General features: G+C 41.7%; 1 long non-coding RNA gene across 1 annotated transcript in view; it reads left to right on the top strand.

Moving 5' to 3' along the window:
- Positions 1-91: 91 nt before the first annotated feature.
- LOC150059082 (uncharacterized) overlaps positions 92-23,503 on the top strand; it is a 47,187-nt gene continuing 23,775 nt past the window's right edge. The window contains exons 1-3 of the long non-coding RNA XR_016536680.1: positions 92-142; positions 594-768; positions 5,715-5,811. This is a non-coding gene — a long non-coding RNA (uncharacterized LOC150059082). The remainder of the gene's footprint in view (positions 143-593; positions 769-5,714; positions 5,812-23,503) is intronic.

Here is a 23,503-nt window from a genome sequence, read left to right on the forward strand (position 1 = left end):
CAAAAGACAGGTGAATTCTTCCACAGTTCACAATCCTCAGATAAAAACCACAATAGACCTGGAAATGAACAATTCTTTTTTTTTTTTTTAAACTAATGAAGCTCCCATGAGAACTCATACCCACTGAAGGATACTAGGACAGGTTGGAATCATAGCCTTTTTGATAACTTGAGGACTATGCACTTAAAAGTCCTTTCCCATTGGAACACAGTGGGGCTGGGAGTTTGGCCTAGTGGTAGAGTGCTTGCCTAGCATGTACGAAGACCCAGGTTTGATTCCTTGGTACCACAAACATAGAAAAAAAGCTGGAAGTGGTGCTGTGGTTCAAGTGGTAGAGCTCTAGCCTTGAGAAAAGTCCAATGACAATACTCAGGCTCTGCGTTTAAGCCTCACGACTGGCAAAAAAAAGAATTGGAACATACATTTCTCATGATCACTGGGTCTTAAGGTCACATCACTATGCTGAGTGTCTAGATTTGGGGAAGGGTAATGGGAGCCAGGAGATTCTTTTACACACAGTAGGTGGGGATGCACATAGATAGAAAACCAGATACATTTTTACCTGGTTGTGGAATCTTTTCCTCCTCTTCCAGGACTGTTGAGGAGCTAAGTATCATCCTGGCTGGTGTCGAACCCACCAATAAAGATGACCTCTGGAAGGAGTTTCCTCAATCTCCCATGAAACAGTCTCCAAAAGGAAAGGAAGAACTCTGCTAAATTCTATGAAGGCTTGACTAGCTGGCAGGATTGGTTAAATTATTTTCCTGGGTAAAGGCAGGAGGATATTTTGAGATGTGTGTGTGTGTGTGTGTGTGTGTGTGTGTGTGTGTGTGTGTGTGTGTTTGGGGGAGGGGATTGTGGGACTTGAACTCAGCTTGAGAGCTATCCCTGAGCTTTTCAGCTCAAGATAATCACCCTACCCTAGAGCCAAACCCTACTTTCCATTTTCTAGAGGTTAATAAGAGTCTCAGGTCCTTTTGTGCCCGGGCTGGCTTTGAACCTTGGTCCTCAGTTCTCAGCCTCTTGATTAGGTATGATTACAGGTGTGAGCCACTGAGCCTGGCCATTTTGAGATCTAAAAGGGAAAGACCAAACTTGGGTGAGGGTCAGGGAGAGGAGACTGGGGAAGAGACAGAGGAGCCCAACTCCTACAGAGAAACAGAAAACTGTTGGGGGCCTTTTTTTTTTTTTGCCAGTCCTGGGCTTGAGCTCAGGGCCTGAGCACTGTTCTTGGGTTTTCTCAAAGCTAGAGCTCTACCACTTGAGCCTCAGCACCACTTCCGGCTTTTTTCTATGTATGTGATACCGAGGAATTGAACCCGGGTCTTTGTGCATGCTAGGCAAGCACTCTACCACTAGGCCAAACTCCCGGCCTTGTTGGGGTCCTTTTGACTAAACAAAGATTGAATTCATTTCAAAAGGTGTTTTGTATTTTAAGTTCTATTTTTCACTGGGGATTTTAGTCCTTTTAAGAAAGTATTCTTGACAACAATAAATTAGAACTTGGATCAGTTCAAAATTACCAAGGATGATATGCAACCTCATGAGAGAAACATATATCCACACAGGAAAACAATGTTCTCAGTTTTAAACTTTGCTCTAGATTAACAGCCTATTATACAACCACAATGGAAAACAGAAAATAAACTTTAAAGGACTTAGAAGATAAATCCCCCTGTGGTTCAATCCATCCAAATATTTCCTTCCATATTTGTTTCTAGAAATTATTATTATTTTATTTATTTAGTCAGTCATGGGGCTTGAACTCTGGGCTTGGCTGCTGTCCCTGTGCTCTTTAGCTCAAGGCGAGGGCTCCATCCCTTGAGCCACAGTGCCATTTCTGGTTTTCTGGTTGTTAATTGGAGATAAGAGTCTCACGGACTTTCATGCACAGGCTGGTTTTGAACCATGAGCCTTAGATCTCAGCTTCCTGAGTGGTTAGGATTATGGGTGTGAGCCACGGGTGCCCACCATTTATTTCCCTATAATAGCTCTTCGCTCACAATGTTCCTGGAATTCCTCTGGGAGAATTACTTCCTGAGCTTCTAGCTTTTTTGTTTTTGTGCATTGTCAGATTGACAAGTTCTCTGCTTTGAGAGCAAATTTGAGAATTACAAATTGCCAAAAGTCATCAGGGGTCAGATTGGCTGAATGAGGAGAATGATCGCTCAACCTGGGTGACATTATTTTTTAGTTGAGAGCATGTTAGGTCCAAAATGTAATGCAACATTTTTCTCATGCAGTAAAATTGTTTTGATGAGGAAATGTTCCAGTGGAAGATTTACTCTCTGAGACTCTCAACAAATCTATAGCATGGAGTGAGAAATTGTCTCTGCAGGGCTAATTCATTTTTGGTTTCCTGATTTGTAATTACATTTCTGGTGGCCAAAAGCTATTTGTTTTTATAAGCTCCATGATAATTCCATTCTCAATTTCTGGCAAAGCAAGGAGTATTACATATTCAAATGTAAGAGAGTCACCGAGGCACATTGTTCTCAGCCAATTAATTAGCTAACACTATACCATTATCTTGAGCTGTGGAAGGCTGTTTCATACTTTAATTACCCTTTTACTCATTTATAATGTTCCTTCTATTCATTTTAGCTTGAACATGCCTTCCTGAGTTTCCACATCAATCTGGTAGCATAAAAGAGAGAATTAGATGGCCCTGTTGTCAGTACAGATTGTTAATATTTCTGAAGGTTGCATTCAGAGTTATGTGTAGTTTTCTGGAGTTCCAAGCTTGCATAATTTTTTTTCCTACCAGTCCTGGGCTTGAGCTCAGGGCTTGAGCACTATCCTTGGGTTTTCTCAAGGCTAGAATCCTACCACTTGCGCCATGGCACCACTTCTGGCTTTTTCTATGTATGTGGTACTGAGGAATCGAACCTGGGTCTTTGTGCATGCTAGGCAAGCACTCTACCGCTAGGCCAAACTCCCAGCCTTGCATAATATTTTAAGTACAAGGTTACCGAGCACTCTCAAGCTGCCTCTAAACCCTGAAAGATCCTCAGTAGACGCTGGGATTCATTTACATTGCATGTACAGAGGTCACCTCCCTGGGTTTGCTCCTCACAGCCTTATCCTGAACATAAAGAAGGAAATAATATTTCATCAATGGGTATACTTCTTAAAGCTCTATAGTGTATTCCTCACAAAGTACCTGTGTTTTTCTCACCTCTGGGCCTCTAGTACATGGATTTCCACTTATTCTGCTAATTCTTACCAACTCTGGAGTCTCAGTGATGGACAAAACTGGCCACTTCCTCCTGGAGCAGGAGAGTCTTTGAGAGTAAAAGATAGAGGAAGCCCTCCCTGCTTTGCATTTCCTATGTTCTTATATCTCCACAGCATGTTAGATGTTTAGTGTTAGATACAACAAATGCTTGTAGAATGAATAGAAAAGTAAGTGAAGAAAATCTTGAATAGAAGAATAAGCAAATCTTGTCTACTTGCCCTACCTTACTTCTTAGCTGGAAGAGGTTGTACAACAACCAGGGTCCTGCCTTTTCAAGCTTTTAGGGGACAAAGTTTCCTTGGGCCCTAGTAGAATGGTCAACAAATATGCCACGGGCATCAACTTGATGGAGTTTGAGAAAAACCTTTTATGAAAAAATAAACTTAAATCTATCTTCTAAAATGTTTATTTTCTGGCCAAGCTCTGTTCCTCTGTTCCTATACACACACACACACACACACACACACACACACACACACACACGAACAAGGGTTTTAGGTAGTCTTTTTTTCAGTGTTGGGATCACATGTAAGTTCTTTATCACTAATGGAGCTATACTCTCAGCTAAACAACCATATTTTGAGAACCATACCATAAAAAGTACTTAGTGAAAGTAATACTTATAAAACATGTATATGCAATGAAGTCAGAAAGATCAATGACAAAAATAATTATCCCCCCCCCCCCCCCCCCCGAAAAAAAGCATTTGAAACATTGAAAAAGTTGAAACTAATGGAGACAATGTTTATCAGGAGTAAAATGAAGCTTTAAATTGGATTTAAAAATCAACTGCAGGACCAGGAGTTTGGTAGAGTGCTTTCCTAGCATGTACAAAGCCCTGGATTCTGTTCCTCAGTACCACATACATAGAAAAAAGCCAGAAGTGATGCTGTAGCTCAATGGTAGAGCACTAGCCTTGAGCAAAAAGAATTTCAGGGATAGTACCCAGCCCCTGAGTTTAAGCCCCAAGGCTGGCAAAAATAAAAATAAAAATCAGTTGCATACCCATAGGGTAAGGAAAAACAGGCAGAGAGACTGCTCAGATGGAAACAGTAATGTAGACTGACTTGACTCAAATACTCAGTCAACAGTATTCAGTATTATGGTGTGGCTTTAAAATGTTATGCATGGAGACTAATTTTTAAAAAATGAAGTACTGTCCTCAGGAATTAGAAACACTTTTTGCTTACTCAGCTCAGCCTGAAGCATCTAGGGACCTTCTTTTAAGAACTTGTACAGGCTAGAATGCATCTAGAAAAGTGATTTTTGAACTATGGATTGCCATTCATGAATGAGTGTAAAAATCTCATAAGACCAACCAGCATTAAACCAAATGATTAAGGGCAGGAGTAGGAAAAGACCACAGTACAGAACAGAGTTAAATGGAAAGACACATGATTTTATAACAGTGAGGAGTTCAATTATGTTTCTGTGAAACTTATAGTTGCATGAATGTCTTGTAGTCACATGAATACAGATCATATACAAAACCAAATTCTTTCTTTGGATCCTAGCCAGCCAAGTCTCAACTAATGTAGAGAAAGATACCCAGATGGTGACAATTACAACTCCAGAAACATTTAGCTTGAAGGCAGAACTTGGAGATGACACATGAGTTCCCTTCCATTAGTTGAAGGACTGTCATGAAGAGGAGAGAATGACTGTGTTCTCTGTTGTTTCAGGAGATGGGGTGGGGGTGGGGGGTCCGAGGGCGGGAGTTTTTAGAAATCTATCCAGATGAATTATCTGACAATTGGAGCTGTCCATCAAGAGGAAGGCAAAATAGCACACTGTAGGAGTGCTTAAGCACAAGGCAGGAGACCATCTGTTGGGGTTACTGAGGCAGAAATTCCTATATTAGGAAACAGGTTGGAGTAGACATCCTTCTATGTCCCTTAGCTATTCTCTTTTTCCTGTGGGTGTGTTTAGATTTCATAAGTTAGATCAGGTAATTAACTTAGCAGATAATAGAATCAACAGGTGATTGGAATATAATCCACCTGTGACTGGGAAATTCACAATTCAGCTCACTAATTTCGGGCTATTATAATAGTTGCAGGTCACAACATTTAATTTTTAGATAGGACACCTGTTTCACCCATGAGATGACCAAGGTCACTTGGGTAGAAATAAGACTAGGATCAAGCCCCCTGACTTTGACACAGCTCTGCTGGTGTCTCAACCCTGAGCCTCGCCATTGATGACCAGCAGGCTGTGGTACACACCTGTGGATCTCTACCTCAATATTGTTTTCTCCTTGCTTATAAGAGAGTTGCTGAACTTCCCCTGGGTCAACCACCAGCTTCTATAAGTATATTTTCTAAGCTCCTTTCCATATATATATATATATCATATATATATATGATTAGTTGGATTCAATTATGTCCAATACAGTATGAGTGGAAATGAGTTTCTGGAAAACAAAACAATAGCCAAGCTTCTCTACTTCTTTTGGTCCCTTCATCTTTTCTCTTAGGTGAAGTTAAGACAGCTACTTTGAGCTATGAAATGGAAACCATGTGCCAAGGATGTGAGTCTGAAGCCATATTCAGAGAGAAAATTTGCTGCCTCATGTAAGTCAATATTATTTATTGTATATAGTTGAACTCAATCTTTCTTGTTTTATGGTTTTTGTCCAGGGCAAGCCTTGAGCCACAATCATCTACCTACACTTCCTATATAGCCAGATTATAGATGTAAGCCACTATGTTTGGCTTGTTTTGTTGATATGAGAGGGGGTCTCACTATTTTTTATTTTTGTCCCAGGTAATTTTTTAATTTTGTTCCAGGTTTGATCCTCCAAATCTCTACTGTTTACATTACTGAGATTTTAAGTATAAGCCATTGAGCCTAGCGCCAATCTCAGTAAGTCTGGTCTTTCTCTCATAGGCATTTTATTTTCTCTAATACTGACAGGATACCAGCTCCTGTGAAGTTAAAATGTTTGCATTTTAACATCATTCATAATAGATGAATACCCCCACTTGGTTTAGTACTTGCGTAGCTTTTACCAGGGTTAACATATGGTATTTGTCCTTTTTGTGTATTCTGTGCCTTTTTCCTTAGTAAGATACAGTTCAGAAGAGGGGTAGAAAATGATTCAGGCTTTGGTAGAAATGGATTCATCTGTAGCTCTTTTCTCTTATAGACAACTTCAGCAGTTTCAGTAATTATTCTCTCTTCTTTAGCCTCAATTCACTCTACTAAAGTTACACTGAACTTTGGTTTTTCCTTCATTATGTACTTAGTACAACATAACAAGGCTTTAGATGGTCATGATTCTGGGCAAAGCCAGGATTTCAGAGAACTCAGGAACTTGTAAAATCTTTCTTTCTTTTCTCAAAACAAGGGAGCCTGAGTTGCTCTAAGTGTCTTCATATAATCCATCTATCTGACTGAAAGATTATTTCAGAGTCCTTGTGTAAAGAGCCAAGATTGAGGCATAAGACACAAAGATGGAATTTTGTTTCTACTGCTACTGTCTCTTTAGATATGCAATAACAAGTGGAATCTGCTAGATCTGGTCTGGCTAGTTTTTTGATTCTATGGCCAGTCTCTCTCTGGTGACTAAAAAAACACTATAATGTTTGAAGATAATAGATTATAGCTGCGTGTGTGTGTGATACTGGAAATCAAATCTAGAGCTTTACTGGGTGCCAAAGGCTCATGCCTATAATTTTAGCTACTTAGAAGGAGTCACCAGGTGACAAGCCCAACTGCAGCTTTTTGAGACTCTAACTTACTAATGAGTGGGTGTGGTGGTATATACTTGTCATATCAGCCATATAGGAGGCTGAGATATCGAGGATCACATTCCAGGCAAAAAAATGTTTGTGGGGCCGGGAGTTTGGCCTAGTGGTAGAGTGCTTGCCTAGCATGCACGAAGACCCGGGTTCGATTCCTCGGTACCACATACATAGCAAAAAGCTGGAAATGGTGCTAAGGCTCAAGTGGTAGAGTGCTATCCTTGAGAAAGTCCAAGGACAGTGCTCAAGCCCTGAGCCCAAGCCCAGGATTGGCAAAAAAAAAAAAAAAGAATGTTTGTAAGTTCTCACCCTAACAGAAGAACTTAGATGTGGTTGCACACACCTGTTATCCCATCCACGGTGGGAAACAGGAATATCATAAGCTGGTTTAGCTTGAACAAAAATCAAGACACTGAAAAATAAGTAGAGCAGAAAGGGCTGGAGGCATGGCTCAAGTAGGAGAATGCTTGCTTAGCAAGTGCAGAGCCCTAAGTTCAAGTCCCTGTACTGCCAACAAATGGAAACAAATACAAAAGCCTGAAGTCTGTGCTAGACAAGAGCTCTGCCATCGAGTTGTATCCCCTGACTGAGACAGAGACATTTTGACAGCTATCTGTGGGCTCTACATACAGTGGTAGCCATTGAGCCCTCTTGATAATAATCACTGGGAATAAACTGGATATATTTCCAGTTGCTACCACATAGGTATGTCTTCTATAAATTTGTAAAACAAAACCCAAGGAAAGATATGAAAAAGTTGAATCATGGCTTTGAGGCTGTGAGCCACGTAGGAATGAGAGTTCTGATGGTAACATATAGCTAGAAGATTCATGGCATTAGAGAGCCTTGATCTAGAATCCAGGGTCCTGCCAAGAACTTTCTTTAAAATTTATACCAATTTGGCATTTTTAAAAATCCATGTATTTTAGTGATATGCCACACATATACCATAGAAGAAAAGGCATCCAAAGCTAAAAAAAATTTATGTCAAAGACATTACAGTCTCTAGAAGAGAATTCCCTGTTGAATAAATATGTCCATGCAGAAGCAGGAGAGCTACTGAATGTCATAAGCTATATCTCACCTCCAGTCACATTTTCTTTAACACTGCAACACACACACACACACACACACACACACACACACACACACACACTAACATAATTTATTAAAGACTTTTTTGTTTTTGCCAGTACTGGGGCTTGAGCTCAGGGCCTGAACACTGTCCTTCGACTTTCTCAAGCCTAGAGCTCTACCACTTGAGCCTCAGCACCACTTCTGGCTTTTTTCTATGTATGTGGGACTGAGGAATCGAACCCAGGTCTTCGTGTATGCTAGGCAAGCACTCTACCACTAGGCCAAGCTCATGGCCCCTATTAAAGACTTTTTTTATAACAAGATATTAAAAAAGGTTAGCATAGACTAATGTTGGGATTCAGAAAATAAAACTCTAAAGCACTTTGTCAAAACAGGCTCAGATCTCTCCGACCTTCATCCCACCAGCCTTCTGTCTCTCCAAAACACAGGAAAGGGTTCTCTCTGAAGTTCCCTTATCTAAACAAGGGAAGTTCTTTCAGAGAAACTGCAATTGTCATGAGGCCTCTCCCTATAATCTAGTTAAACAGGAGAGAAGACCAGTGTGTTGACTCTACACCTAGATGCCAAATGAACTTTGTCCCAGACAGGCTGCTATCTGATCTTAAGGTTTGTTCATCTCCCCTAAAAATCATTTATCCATTCCTAAGAATGCCTTCCATTCTCTGCTTGCTCCCTCCCCCCCCCCCCCCGCCCCAATGAAGAGTGTGTATAAGCTTTTAAATCTTGCTTTGCTATTGAGTACTCTACTCTAGTGGTGGCCTTGCAGGTATAATACATTTGGATGTCCTTTCTCCTTAATCTGTCTATTGTCAGTTTATTTCAATAGTCAAGTATATCAAACCTGCATAAGGGAAGTTAGTCTCTTACCAGAGACTTGGAGATCTTAGTCACAAAATAATAGGAAAGAGATAGAGCTAACTGAGACTGCAGGCAGGGCCGTTCCAGGGCTGCAGCTTATGAATGGAATGGAGCCAAACAGACAGACCAGGCAGGCTGCTCCCCCAAGCAAAAGGGAGAGCAGGCTTTTCCTGACTTGTTGACATGGGCTAAAGATGGTCATCCTCATCCTGAAGGACTTCGGGTGCTTAAAAGCCTGAGAGTGGAAAAGAAGCAGAAAGATGTCAGATGCTTAAGCTGCTACCACAGCTGAAAGAATGGAGGCAGAAGAGCAGCTCCACTTTCATCATGTGTGCACCCGGGGGTGGACTGCACTGTGGCTGCAAGGTGAAGGCAGCAAAGCAGAGGGCAGAGGTGCTATGTCTCTTTAGGTCCTTTCAGACACTCATCAGATGTCTGCAAACTCACACGAAGCCAGAAAGTTTATGCAGGCTTTCCTGCCATCAGACCCCTGAATCTCTAAATTTGATTGTAGCATGTTATTCTTTTTGGTGGTACTTGGGTTTGAACTGAAGATCCAAGCTTGCTAGGCAGGTACTTGACTTGCCTGTCATGGCTTTGGCAATCTTCTGTCTCCCATCTCCTCTCTCCCCTCCTCTCTTCTCTCTCCTTTCTCCTCTCCCCTCTCTTCCTCTCTTTCCTCTCCAAGGCTGGCCTTTAATTCATGATCCTTTTGTCTCAACTCCTTGAATGCTAGAAAATAGGCATGCACCTTCCTCCCTGTTTCTCTTTGGCTCTGTGTCTCTCTCGCACGCTTACTTTTACTCCCTTCTTCCTTCCTTCTCTCCCGTCCTTCTTTCCTTCCCTTCCCCTCTTCTTCCTTCCCTCCCCTCCCTCTTCTCACCTTCCCTTCCCCTCCTCTGCTGCCCATGCATGCTAGGCACATTCTCTGTCACTGAAGGACATGTCCAGACCTTCCTTTCTCTCCATTAAAAGGAACTACCAGTTTACAATTCAAGAAAAACAGACTATTAAGTGATTAATTTAGTTTTTGGATCTAATTCTTTTAGGAGGATTTCTTTCCAGTGAATGCCTTTAATAGAAGGTACACGTGTCTTAAGTCACAAAAGAAGAAGTACACCACGGGGTTATAAGGACAAGAAACTTTTGCTTTGTATTTGGTACCACTCTGTGTCACTTTGGGCAAGTCCGATCTCATATTGCTGTAGTTTCACAACACCTGATGGAAAGCAACACTTGATTCTCAAATATACCAATTCGTTACCATCTTGATTGAGAGGCAACATATTCTCATGCCTGGGAATGTTTTATGAAGGTAAATGAGACCTGGCAGCTCAATTTTTTTTTTTTTTTACTATACCAAAACTCTGGTGGAACCAAAGAATGGAAACAAACATGATGATACTCCCGGAGAGAAAACTTACTTACAATTGATCTGTATCAAATCACCACAAGGGCCAAGACTCTTTTACATGAGATGTGAATGTGAGGTAGAAATTCTACCAGCGTGAATAACTTTACATACAAGAGTTTGCTGACAAGGTATTTTTCTCCTGCCCTTGCAGAAGACTGAATTACTCATCCCTAGCCTTCTCCTCCCAGGTGACTCCACCCAATATGATCACCAAATAAGGCAATCCTGAAAGGGAACCTTCTCCAGTTTACTGGAATTGTTTATGAACCGGGATCTTAAAAGAAGTAGCTGGTTTTATTTGGATATCATTTCCTTTTTTGACACTCTTGACTCTTCAGTCAAAGAGAGGATAGGAAACATTATGGAATTTATAGTAGTACTCAGTCTTGCTACACAATAGAATCAATTAGAGAGATTGAAAAAACAAATATTTTGCTGGGCATTGGGATTTTTACAAATTTCCAGGTGAAAAATGTCAACTGAGGTGGATGGAATTGTTTGAGAATTCCTGTTACAATGTTAAATGTGTGTTTCCTTGGTTCCCAAAGCCACTGAGGATGGTACAATTAGCTCTCACTAATTGGGTACTAGCTCTCTTTACCTATATGATGTCACTGGATCCTTACCACCACTGATGTCAAGCCCTGGTGATAATCTTCACCATCAGTTTATGGCAGCATATATTAATTACACATGAACATTGTTCTAGACACCACTTGACTATCCAGGTGAGTAAGGCAGGTCATGCCCTTGACACGCTAATCATCTAAGATGAGATGATAACTAAGATTCATTATACCTGCAATACAATGTGGAATACTTGTGGGAGAGAGTGCAGATTACCAACAGAGTTCAAAGGACAGAGGCATGCTATCCATTGGGAGTTGTAAAGCGGGGACACTTGAACCTCAATGGGATGCTACAGCCACCTCATGCTGGTCTCTGAAAAATAATAACTAAATTTTAGGAAATTTCCCAAGCCAGTTGATGTCAATTTGTTAGCTTGAAATTGATTATAGTAGGAATAATTATACAATGAATATTGTGAGACACCAAAAATCATAATCATTTCTGATAGAGAATTGTGCTTTGCTATTTCCAGATAACACCAGTGGACCTTACCAGATATGTAGAGAGGCTGGGAATGAGATACACTGGGTAGAATGATGGATGTGAGCAAAGACAAGGAGTTGAGAAGGTTCAGGCTTGTTCAAGTAAGAGCACATAGTCTAGTTTGTAGTAAGATATAAGAAGGAGAATAATAATTACAATTGCAAAGCTGAGGGAGGGGTTGTTAAATCTAAGTCTTCAATGTGAATTTAAAGTTAATACCTTTTCCATCAATCCACTTCTCTAAATCCTTTCCATCAAGGGTTCTCTACAAAGCTCTATGAAGTAGATTATTTATTATTATTTTTTTTTTTTGCCAGTCCTCGGTTGAGCTCAGAGCCTGAGAACTGTCCTTGGACTTTCTCAAGGCTTGAGCTTTTTCTATGTATATGTGGTGTCGAGGAATCAAACCGGGGTATTCATGCATGCTAGGCAAGCATTCTACCACTAGGCCAAACTCCTGGCCCAAAGTAGATTTTAAAAAAAAAAAGAAGAAGAAGAAAGAAAGAAAATCTGATGAGTCATATGTACTAGTGCCTGCCTGTAAGGCCAGGATTCAGGAGTCTGAGATGAGGAAACCATGATTTTGAGCCAGAACTACATAGCAATATCCTGTCATCTCAAAAAATTAAATAAAATAAAAGGAAGGAAGGAAGGAAGGAGGGAAGGAAAGAAAGAAAGAAGATGGTAGATGACAGGATTAGAGACATTAAGAAACAACAAATGAAATTATTGTTTATGGCTGTAAAATGAGGTGAATAATGATCATTATTCTCAGGAGGATGGCAGAGCTACTTGCAGAGATGGACGATAGAAGTATTCCAGGCTGAACACTGGTGTATAACACATGGAGAAATTTGTGGACATGAATGTGGAACTTTGGAAAGTCGTAAATCAGTACCCAGGCCTCAGTAGGCATGAGCCTCTTCTGTTTCTTTCAGTCTGCCTGACTTTAGGGTCCATTTTGCCTTTGGTGAAGGTATGAGGCCAGTTGCTACCATCTATGGCTGAATAATATAATGATGTACCTTCAAGCCCCGTGGCTAGCCTGGAGTAAGCAGTGCACCCAACAAAATATGAGGAGTGGGTCTGAGGGCTAGAAGAGTCCACTTTATAACAACAGCCCTTCTGTCCATTCTCATAATGGTTGGGTGGTCGGCCCTAGGTTTTTTGTACTATATCTTGAATGAACACACAAAACAAAAAGACTGGCTCGGGAGTGGAAAGCCCTGCTTTTCTGACTTTTATTGTCTTTTTCTAAAGCCTTATATACTCTGAAGAACATCTTTTAATCCTAGACTGCATTAAAAATTTTTCTGGGTACAGATTGTTCCAATTAAATTCTTAAATGTCAAAAGTTTCTTAAAATAAAACTCCTTAAAATAAACCAAATCAGCCATTCTGGATTAGAGCCAACATAAATCAAAGTACCTAACCAGATGGGGAGTCTGTAAACTAAAGGTAAGAGCAGTTGTTCATAGCACAGGGCCTGATGGGAAATGCAAGAGGCTTTGCTCAGGCCATTTTTCCTTTTCAAAGTGTTTCTCAAAACATAAGCTAACATCCTAATAAACAGATGAATCATGCTTCCTGCAGCACCTGTTCACAGCAGAAATCCCAAAATACCCTTGAGATGTTCTGAAGAAAGAAAGCTGTAGTCCAGCTAACGAAGCCGCTGGCTTTATTTGGAATGAGAGAGGAATTAACCTGGATGGAAGGCTGTGGGAAACAGCCCTCACTCCGGCTCCTCACTCTGGCTGTGGTAAGGGCACCAGCAAGATATAACCTGCCCTGACCAGGGAAGCATGGTTCTGCTGGCCTCATCATCAGGACCTAGCAGGTCCTGGGCAATAGGGAAGATAGAATTCTGTTGGGCATGAAATGGTCTCTTGCAGAAGCACTGACCACACCCTAAGCATAACCCCCTGCATGGAGCCTGAGTAATTGTCCTGGTCCTCCGAGCAAACATAATTCTACTGGGAAAGAAAATACTTTCTAGTAAAAAGGAAATCCACATGGCTACATGTCCTGGGTATGTGTGTGTGGGGGATGTGGGGGTGGCTATCAACACCAGCAGGGGAAAAGTGGGTCACAATGTGACCCTGGTATGGTTCAACCAGAAACAAGAGCAGAGGTACATCTCCCAGCTTGGGCTGCGGAGTTGTCAGCACAGGCATCACTCAAGGTCAGTATGGTGTCAGCATGGGAGGTGCTAAGTTGGAGCAGGGGCACTCTGTGTGCAAACTGTGAACTGGGCTGGTAGTACAGGCAAGGAGCAAGAAAACATTCCTCTCTTTGCCATTCTCTGCCTTACTCCTCCTTTGGGCCTTGACATGATTTTGTCAAGGAAATTCCTATTTTGCTTTCTCTTGTCTTTTTTTATGTTGTTTATAGTCATTTCTATTTTTTTTTAAATTTTACTGTCAAGGTGATGTATAGAGCGGGTTACAGTTACATTCGTAAGGTAGTGAGTACCTTACTTCTCTAACACTGTTACCTCTCCCCCTTCCCCATCCCAAGTTGTAAAGTTCATCTCCAAGGTATTGTCTTGTGAATATTGTTGTTAAAATTTAATTTAATTTTAATATTTTTAATGACCTCTAAGCATTGTACAAAGTGGTTACAATTCAACAAACCAGTTTATAAGTACAATACATCTTGATTAACGCCTACATCACAATTATAATGGAAGGGACTCACTGATGCTTCACTTAGCAGTCTTGCTTACTAGGACATAAAGCCCCTGAACTGTGTCCTGTGTCTGTTTTATGTGACTGTGTATATGTCTCCTTCATGGTTTGATCTCCAGGACACTCAATACCATGTATTCCCATGGTTAGAGCTTAAGATGTGCCACTGGGAGGAACATTGAAGAAAAGGCACAAAAGTGTGAGGAGGAGGGAAAAGGGATAGGAAGAAAATTTCAGAGGGAGGCCAATAAAAGGCTCCCTCTTGTTCCAGATCTCTTTGAGGACCTCCAGGCTGCCTTGTCAATGCAGTGTGTGTGCATGCGTGCATGCAGTGTGACTAAACTTGATGGTACTAGCAACTGACCCACATGGTAGACACTTAAGGACATATGGTTTTTGGAACCTGAAACAATCGCAAGCTGTAGTCCAGCTAGCGATGTTTCATCTTGATGTTTCATCTCTTGATTTTTTCCCCCTTTCTGTCTCTGGTGTTTGAGATGAAAACAAGCTGTAACCTGAAAGCACAGTTCTCGAGGATGATGGCATGCTGGAAGAATGCAGTTAAAATGCTCATTAGAGATCATCTTCTGCTGTAAAGAGCAGGGCAGGGGAATAGATTCTCTTAATCCTTGGATTTACTCAATGGGATTTGACCCAAACAGGATGAACCTCTGAAAACAAGACAGGCATTGACAGTACCATTGCAAACAACATCTAATGAGAGACATCTGAATGGTATAGACAAAGGAAGAGCTATTAAGAAGTCTGAATTTTACAGGCAGATAGGGTGGGTGTATTGTGTACTGGGCTTGGACTCAGACTCTGGACTCTGTCCTTCAGCAATTTTAGCTTGGATACATGGAATTTCTCATGTGGAGAATGGAATCCAGGAGTTGAAAGGAGATAGGATGCTAGGTGTGCAACCACTAGCTGAAGGGTGGAGGCGGTGGTCATGAAACCCCTTAAGATTTGTTCTTAATATTTGCCTGTATTGAGTGAGGTGACCCTGTAGACTGGCAGGAGTAGCCCCATCTTTCCAGACCCCAGGAGCCCGCAGTGCAGGATGGACTACATGGCATAAGGCGACCACCAAAAGAGCAGGTCTCCCTTCTGAGAGGGACCTTTTAGGAATCTGGGCAGTATGGTTCCTGCCTCTTCCAGAAAATCCAGGGTTGGCTGAGATCCAGGCTTTTGTGGTCCTTGGAGAGTTACTTGAGGAAAAAAAAAGTATCTTTTTTCCAAAAAGTACTGGGAGAGAGTTTCTATTTGGAAATTTCTAGTCTGTGTTACTGGCATGAAGGAGCCTAAAACTAAATCCTTGATGTTCCTCCAGGGTCATCTTATGGTCAGCCTATCTATAAAATTCTCCTGAAGGACTGTACAACGCCCCCACACCCATGGATACATTATTTATTTATCTTTTCTACTAGTCATCTACTAGCTATATTGAACCTTTTACATGTCAATATAATTCTTGGGCCTGGGGATACAGCTGTGAGCCATTTCTACCCACCTTCAGAGAGCTAATGTAAACAGGGAAAATAATTAGTAAACACCACACATATGTGAATCATACAATATGTCAGATGTTGGTAAGCAAAATAAGGGGTAGAAAATACAGGTGAGGGGAAGGAGATAGCAGGATTAATTAATTAATTTAGCGTGCTGACCCTGGGACTTGAATTTATGGTATCATACTCTTGCTTAGTTTTTTTTTTGCTGAAGACTAGAGTGTGACCACTTAAGACACACCCCCACGTCTGGCTTTTGATGGTTAATTGGAGATGAGATTTTTATAGATCTGTCTTTCCGATATCCTCAGATTCTAAGCTCCCAAATAGCTAGACTATGAGTGGGAGCTACCAGCACCCAGTGGCAGAAATTTTTATTTTAAATTGTTTTATTTATTTTTACATTTTTTTTTCTTGGTACTGGAGAATCAAACCCAGGATATTGCACTTGCAGTGGCAAGTGCTTTGCCACTGATTTGCATCCCAGCTTATTTTTAAAGATTAATTTTAATTAGTTAATTTATTTATTTTTATCTTTATTTAAAAGGGGATTAGCAGGATGTTACAGTCATGTAAGTAAGGTAATTTTTATTTATTTATTTATTCACTTTTGCCAGTCCTGGGGCTTGAACTCAGGGCCTGGGCACTGGTCCTTGGACACTTTTGCTCAAGGCTAGTGTTTTGCCACTTGAGCCCCCTGTTTGTTATATGGCTAATGAAGAGCTTCTCCCACTCTGTGGCTTTTTATTTACCTTGCCAGCTATGTCCTTTGTCATTCAGGAGCTCTGCAGTGTGATGCAATACCATTTATCCAACCTTTCTTTGATTTGTTGTGTTTCTGGGTCTTTATTAAGTTTTGACCTGTGTCAAGGAGCCCTAGTGTTTGCTGTTCCTTTCTGTAATATTTTCAGGGTAAGGGCCGGGAGTTTGGCCTAGTGGTTAAAGTGCTTGCCTAGCATGCACAAAGACCTGGGTTCGATTCCTCGGTACCACATACATAGAAAAAAGCCGGAAGTGGTGCTGAGGCTCAAGTGGTAGAGCTCTAGCTTTGAGAAAGTCCAAGGACAGTGCTCAGGCCCTGAGCTCAAGCCCAGGACTGGCAAAAAAAAAAAAATATTTTCAGGGTAAGTAGAAATATTTAATCCTGTGGGAAGGGCAAGTGTCACTGAGAAGTTGATGGAAGGGAGGGAAAATTTGAGGGTCATGGGGCTTTAGCTCTTCAGCTCAAAGCTACCACCCTGCCCTTGAGCCAAGTCCCACTTCCCGTTTTCTAGAGGTTAACTGGAGATAAGAGTCTCAGGTCCTTTTGTGTTCGGGCTGACTTCGAACCTTGATCCTCAGATCTCAGCCTTCTGAGTAGCCAGGATTACAGGTATGAGCCACCATGCCCGGCTAATTTTGAGAATTTTGAAATATTCCTCAGGACAAGACACTAGAGGCTTTTTGGAATCTTGCAAGACCAGTGCTGAAAATGCCAGAGTAATGCACCAGAGAGAAGGATGGAAAGCCGAATCAGGAGCATCCTATGGCTGTTGCCAACAAAGGTCTAACAGGAATATTCTAAAAGTAGTGACAAGCAGGGAGCAGTGGCTCACACCTGTAATCCTAGCTACTCAGGAGGCTGAAATCTGAGGATTGCAGTTCAAAACCAGCCTGCGCACTACAACACCCATGAGACTCTTATCTCCCATTAACCACCAGAAAATGGGAAGTGGTGCTGTGGCTCAAGTGGTAGAGTGCTAGCCTCGAGCTGAAGAGTTCAGGGATAGAGCCCAAGCTGAGTTCAAGCCCCCCCCCCAAAAAAAAAGTAGTAATAGTGAAAGGATTTGAGAAAGAAAGCAAACAGCAGTAGTATGGAAAAATCACAGGGAGGCCAGGGTTTCACTTAGTGGATTATGCTTTCCACTTTTCTGTAGTTTTGAAAATTTTGATATGTCATATTCAGAAACTTGCTTTTAAATAGTTCACAGATATTTTTTAGAGCCAGCACAGTAAAACAAATATGGCAGTATGTTACCAATTGAGAAACAGAGTTTAAAGATTTACAATGTATCAATCCCTTTAGTTTTTCTATTGTTTAAAACTTTTTATGACTTTTTATGATTAAAAAGTTGGATTGTGCTCTTAGGTACCTATTCAAAAGAAGTAAGACCATATGACAAACACATAAGCTTCTATGTGGATGTTTATTGCAACATTATAACCAATCATTCCAGACTGGAACCCATCCAAATGTCCCATCAATTGTGAATGGATAAACAAAACACCGCTCATTCATTCAAGAACTATAACTCAGCAAAAAGGAATGACTGTGTGAGACATAGTCATGAAAGAAATGGGGAACCAATGAGGCTTAATTTAGAAAGACAGAAAGTACAGAAATGTGAAATGGATTTGCAAGGACACATGAAGGAATTTGGGGGATGCTGGAAATGTTCTAAAATGATATAGCTCTACAAATATACTAAAAATCATTGTATTTGACACTCAACATGGGTAAATTTTATTGCATGCAAGGGATGCCTCAATAAGTTTCCTCTCTCTCTCTCTCTCTCTCTCTCTCTCTCTCTCTCTCTCTCTCTCTCTCTCTCTCTCTTTCTCTCTCTTTGTAGGTCATAGGACTTAAACTTAGGGCTTGGGTGTTTGTACTCAAGGCTAGCACTCTGCCACTTCCAGTTTTCTGGGGGTTAATTGGAAATAAAGAGTCTCTCAGACTTTGCTGCTCGGGCTGGCTTCAAACCTTGGTCCTCAGATATCAGCCTCTGGAGTAGCTAGGATTACAGGTGTGAGCCACTGGTACCGAGCTAATAAATCTATTTTTTTAATCCCTGAAATACCAGATTCTCAGGAGGCATAGGCTGGAGGATATCAAAATTGAGGCCAGTCTGGGCAAAGTTAAGCAAGATTCTCTTAAAAGCAAAATATGAAACAAAATTGGCCCCAGTGGAGGAGAGCTTGCCTGGTATACATGAGGTCCAGTTCACATGGTGGGATGGTAGGCAGCGGGTAGGAAGCAATATCAAGGTTGATTCCCCCTCCTAGGAATCTGATGGTCAGATTTCATTTAACCAATTTTTTTTTTTTGCCAGTCCTGGGCTTGAGCTCAGCGCCTGAGCACTGTCCTTGGACTTTCTCAAGGAGGCTCTACCACTTGAGCCTCAGCACCACTTTCAGCTTTTTTCTATATATGTGGTACTGAGGAATTGAACCCAGGTCTTTGTGCATGCTAGGCAAGCACTCTACCACTAGGCCAAACTCCCAGCCCACCAATCTTATTTTTTGAGCCCTTATTCTGACCCAGTCACTGTGTGCTTGCCCTTGGGAAGAGAGTACTGAATCACACAGGTACTTGGGTGTGACACCCAGGATCTGGGAGGCCCTGATAGGAATCTATGAGCAAAAACATGTTATTTCCAGAGCTTTCTCCAACCCAAAGAGGAGACATGAGTTTTGAAATGAGTGTGTGTGTGTGTAAGTGTATGTGTATGTGTATGTTGTTTTCTGTGTAAGGTAGTAGGAGGATACCCTGGATAAACTGCATTTCTGTTTTGTTTTGTTTTTTCTTTTCTTTTTTTCTGTGTATATGGTACCAAGGAATTGAACCCAGGGCTTCATGTATACGAGGCAAGCGCTCCACCAACAGGCCATACTTCGGGCCTCAACTGCATTTCTTTTGCTGCTACTTTGATTAATTTTACTAAAAGCAAACTCTTGGACCAGAATTTGGAGGACATTGTTTATTTGGCAGGTATAGTAAGTTAAACGGTGGCCCTCCCAAAAACGTTTGTGTTCTAACCCTCACAACTCATGAATGTAACATTACTCAGAAAGAGTCTTCTCAGATGTAATTAAGTTAAAGATCTCAAGGTGACATTTTCAAGAATTATCAGGTGGGCCCCGAATCCAGGAAGACACATGGGAAGAGGAAGAGGGGTATGGAGATGGAATGAGAGACTGGAAAGAGGCCACCACAATGCAAGGAAGCCTGGAACTGCAGAAATTAGAAGAGGAGAGGAAGAAGGGTAGTTCCCTGGATACGGCTGCATGAGCCCAGCCCTGCTCACGTCTTGGTTGTAGTCTTCTGCTCTGTAGAACTGGGAGAAGATAAATTTTATTGTTTTAAGCTGTCCAATTGTTCATTGTTCAGCCCTAGGAAAGAATGCAGCTGGTAAGGCCAGGAAGTGATGTGGGGGAGCAAGTGAGATGCAGAAAGAGAAAGCAGAAACAAAAGTAAAGAGTGCCACATCTGCCCTAGGAACTTCTGAGAAGCTGTCAGAAGAGGAAAGGAAACTGGGTGTTCTCCAATTCCATCCTCACTGCTTGGGAGTTATTTTGTGCTGTGGATAGCCAAGATTCCTGTCCCAGTGCAGGCTGCAGAACTCTTCCCTGGGTCAAAGCTCTGGAGTCAAACTGGACAGCACATCTTTCCCTTTCCCTGGGCTTTATGATAATTAGCTAAAAAGCCCTCATATATACACAGGTATAGGAAGGGAAATGATGCTAGAGACTAATCTGTTTTGATGTCCAAAACAAATAACTAGATCAGTGCATTAGATTTGATTATGGACTTCAAGATTTGATCAACTCATGTCTACACTTTGAAAGAGTGTGATGGGTGGCTCCTTCTGTGTGCACTTAGGACAATATTAACCTTCTTTCTTTAGAATATTATTTGCTGTAATATATTTTCCTAGGGGTCCTTTGCAAAGGTATTTGGTGCCTTTCTGTTTATTAACGTTAGTGGGAGTTTCTCACATTCCTATTATATTCGTCTTACACATAAGCTCTATAATGATTCATGAAATCAACCATCTTCCCGTAGACTATGCTGGAAATGCTGGCAGATGCTCTGTGTGGAAACTGGCTTGCCTCCAACTCTAGCACAGGATAAGAAAAAAGCAGGATCACAATAAAAATGTGCTGTTCAGTTCATCTCTCCCCTTCCTGGCTTCTCCTCCCAGCCTCGTGGTCTCCATCACAGTCATTGCCAAGCAATATCCCCTTTCATTTCTATAAGTCTGTTCTCTGTTGCTCCCAGCCAGCAATGTTCTTTTCTCGTCTCTTTTCTTCTATCTCTCTGGGTGGAAGCCTGCAGTGCTTTTTGGCATGGCTGGGTAGGGAGCTCTCTGGTACTATCTAGATCATTCTGTAAAGCTCTCAGCATCTGTCTGGGCATCTCAAGTCCAACTTGGAACATGAGTGAACCGATTCACCCCCATTCCCAGGGAGGGTTCATCAGTATCCTTCTTAGGCACAAAATAAGTGTACATATCTAAAATTAAGTTTAAAATGTGTCTACTCTTTTAAAAATTCATCTCTTCAGGCTGGAGAAAGCCCTGGAAATGGCATGATTTTGCTCCTAGAGTCCCAGCAGGGCCTCTCAGATCCTGACTAGAGATTCCCTCTTTTCTTAGCTGTTTGCTTCTCTTATGGGTTGGAACCAGAAGGGAAGAACATCCAGAGGAGTAAGGCAGGTTAGTTTCTGGCCATCTTTGGCTTGAATCCTTCTGGCATCCTCAGATCAGCAGAAATAGCATCTTCTATCTGTACTAATGGCTGAAGGAGTCATTTATTCAAATGCTTTAGTAATAATAGCCCATGACTTACTGAGTGCTTTCCACGTGCCAGATTCTGTCCTAAGTGCTTGGCATTCTTTATCTCCATTTTAATCCTCAGGGCAACCTTATAAAGTTACTTCTTTATAGTCCCCATTTTACAGATAAGGAAATCAAGCCTGGTAGAGCCAGCATTCATCTGACCTCAGAACACACGAAGCCATTCTGAACACGACCTTCGGGGCACGTGGTCTTTGATCAGCAGAACCTCTGTCTTTTGCTCTTTTAAAGTAATGGTTAAATGAAGAAGTGTCTGAAGGTGTCCTTAGAGAACCACATAGTTAGGAGCAAGGCCTGGCTAAGTCAGTGAAAATTAAGCAAGGGATGCTGGCCTGACAATGAGTGGGCTTTTTCTGTTCAGAAAACTAGGGTTGCCTTTAAAAGGAGATTTCCAGCAAGGCACATTAGAAGAGGGAGTGAATATTCTGAGCCACAGAGATAGAAGGGAATGATGTCTCTGCATCTTGGGGCAGTACCAAGGTTTTCCTAGCGCCCAGCCCTCCCCATTGGCCTGGTGTTCGTGGGGGTGTAGGAGAGCAGGGCACAGTAATGGCCCTGGAACTCCCCAAAGTTTAAGAGGGGGCTGAGAGAGTGATAGAGATCACTAGTACTGAGCACCATGAAGCAAGTGTCTGGCTCCTGGCCACGTCAGGTGGGGGGTGTGGCGTGGCCAGCCTGTTCCTGCAGCAGTGTGGCTTTGGCTTTCTGTCTCTCCTGGCTGTCTGGTTTTTATCACCCAGGAAAAGAAGGAAAAATACATTGAGAAGATGGATAATATTTAAATGACTCCGAAAAGTTTTGTGGCAGCATGGACCCGTTTCAAGAATTATTTTTAACTGCAGACATTTGGTCCCTGTGGGAAATACAACTTAAAAGGGCAGTTATAATTAGGTCATATTTGGAGAAACGTATTACTTTTTGCTAGATGTCCCAGTATATCTGAAATGATTTTTATGATTTAGACTCAGTAATAGTGCAGAATTTTATTTTTTCTACACAACATTTAGAAGTTAACAAGTGGAACTATAATGGCAACACTAAATAAAAAAGGCAAAACCTGGGCGCTGGTGACTTGTGCCTTCAATCTTAACTACACAGGACACTGAGATCTGAAGATCACAGTTGGATCCTACCAGCCAGAGCAGGAAAGTCTATGAGACTCTTATCTTCAATTAACCACCAAAAAGCCAGATGTGGAACTAGGGCTCAACAAGTAGAGTGCTAGCCTGAAGCAAAACAGCTCAGGGACAGTGCCCAGGCCTTGAATTCATGCCCTAGTACCAGCATGTACACACATACCCCCACACACACACATGTAAAGAGGGGAACAAATCTGAGTTGAAGAAAGGAACATCACACAATATCACAATTTCTCTCAGCACTCCCCTCCTCCATTTCTCCTTGCCTACATCTCCAGATAACATCTATAGAAAGGGTCTAGATCCTTCCCTCCTGCATCCTCCACTAAATGCCCATTTCCTTTCTGCACAGGATAAAAGTCTGACCAAAGGTAATCAAGTACAATTTACTGAAGCATTTTAGCAGAGGAAAGGCTGATGTCTCAGGAGTGAAATAAGCACTAACTGTAGCCACAATATTGTCTCTATGATCTCTGTACAGGTTTCAGAGCTGAGGACCAACTGGGGAGTAGCTATAGCGCCCTTGGGACTGAGGTAGCGGGAAAAGGTTGGAGGCAGAGTAAGGAGAAGATGGTGACCCCAACCGGAGGCACATGACTCTTGTGGGAAAAATGCCTCAGAAGAACTTTATGAGAATGGACACTGGCAGGGATTTAGGCCCTTTGCTCAGTGCTCTCCAGGAACCTGAACAAACGTTGAACACAGACAGACCACTTTCTTCCAAAATCACTCCCTGCGTAAAAAGGAAGAATATTATTTAAGAACACTAAAATATCAGTATGATCACAAATTAAAATGAGTCAGAAATATTCTCTCTCTGTAACAAACACATCATCATCAGTTGGCACTACTGGGGTTCAAATGGAAGGCTTCATGCTTCATGGGTAGGTGCTCTACTACTTGAGCCATACCTCCAGACTTTTTCAGATTTTATTTTTCTAGATAGAATGCCATGATTTTGCCTGGAACTAGTTTTGACTGAAATTCTTCTACCTATGCTCTCACATAGTTGGGGGATCACAAGCCAACATGCCTGCAATGTTTGTTGAATAGAAGTTTATAACTTTTTATCTGGGCTGTGTTC

This window comes from Megascapheus bottae, chromosome 9 (genome assembly GCF_031878675.1).
Source record: "Megascapheus bottae isolate mThoBot1 chromosome 9, mThoBot2.hap1, whole genome shotgun sequence".
Lineage (NCBI taxonomy): Eukaryota > Metazoa > Chordata > Mammalia > Rodentia > Geomyidae > Megascapheus > Megascapheus bottae.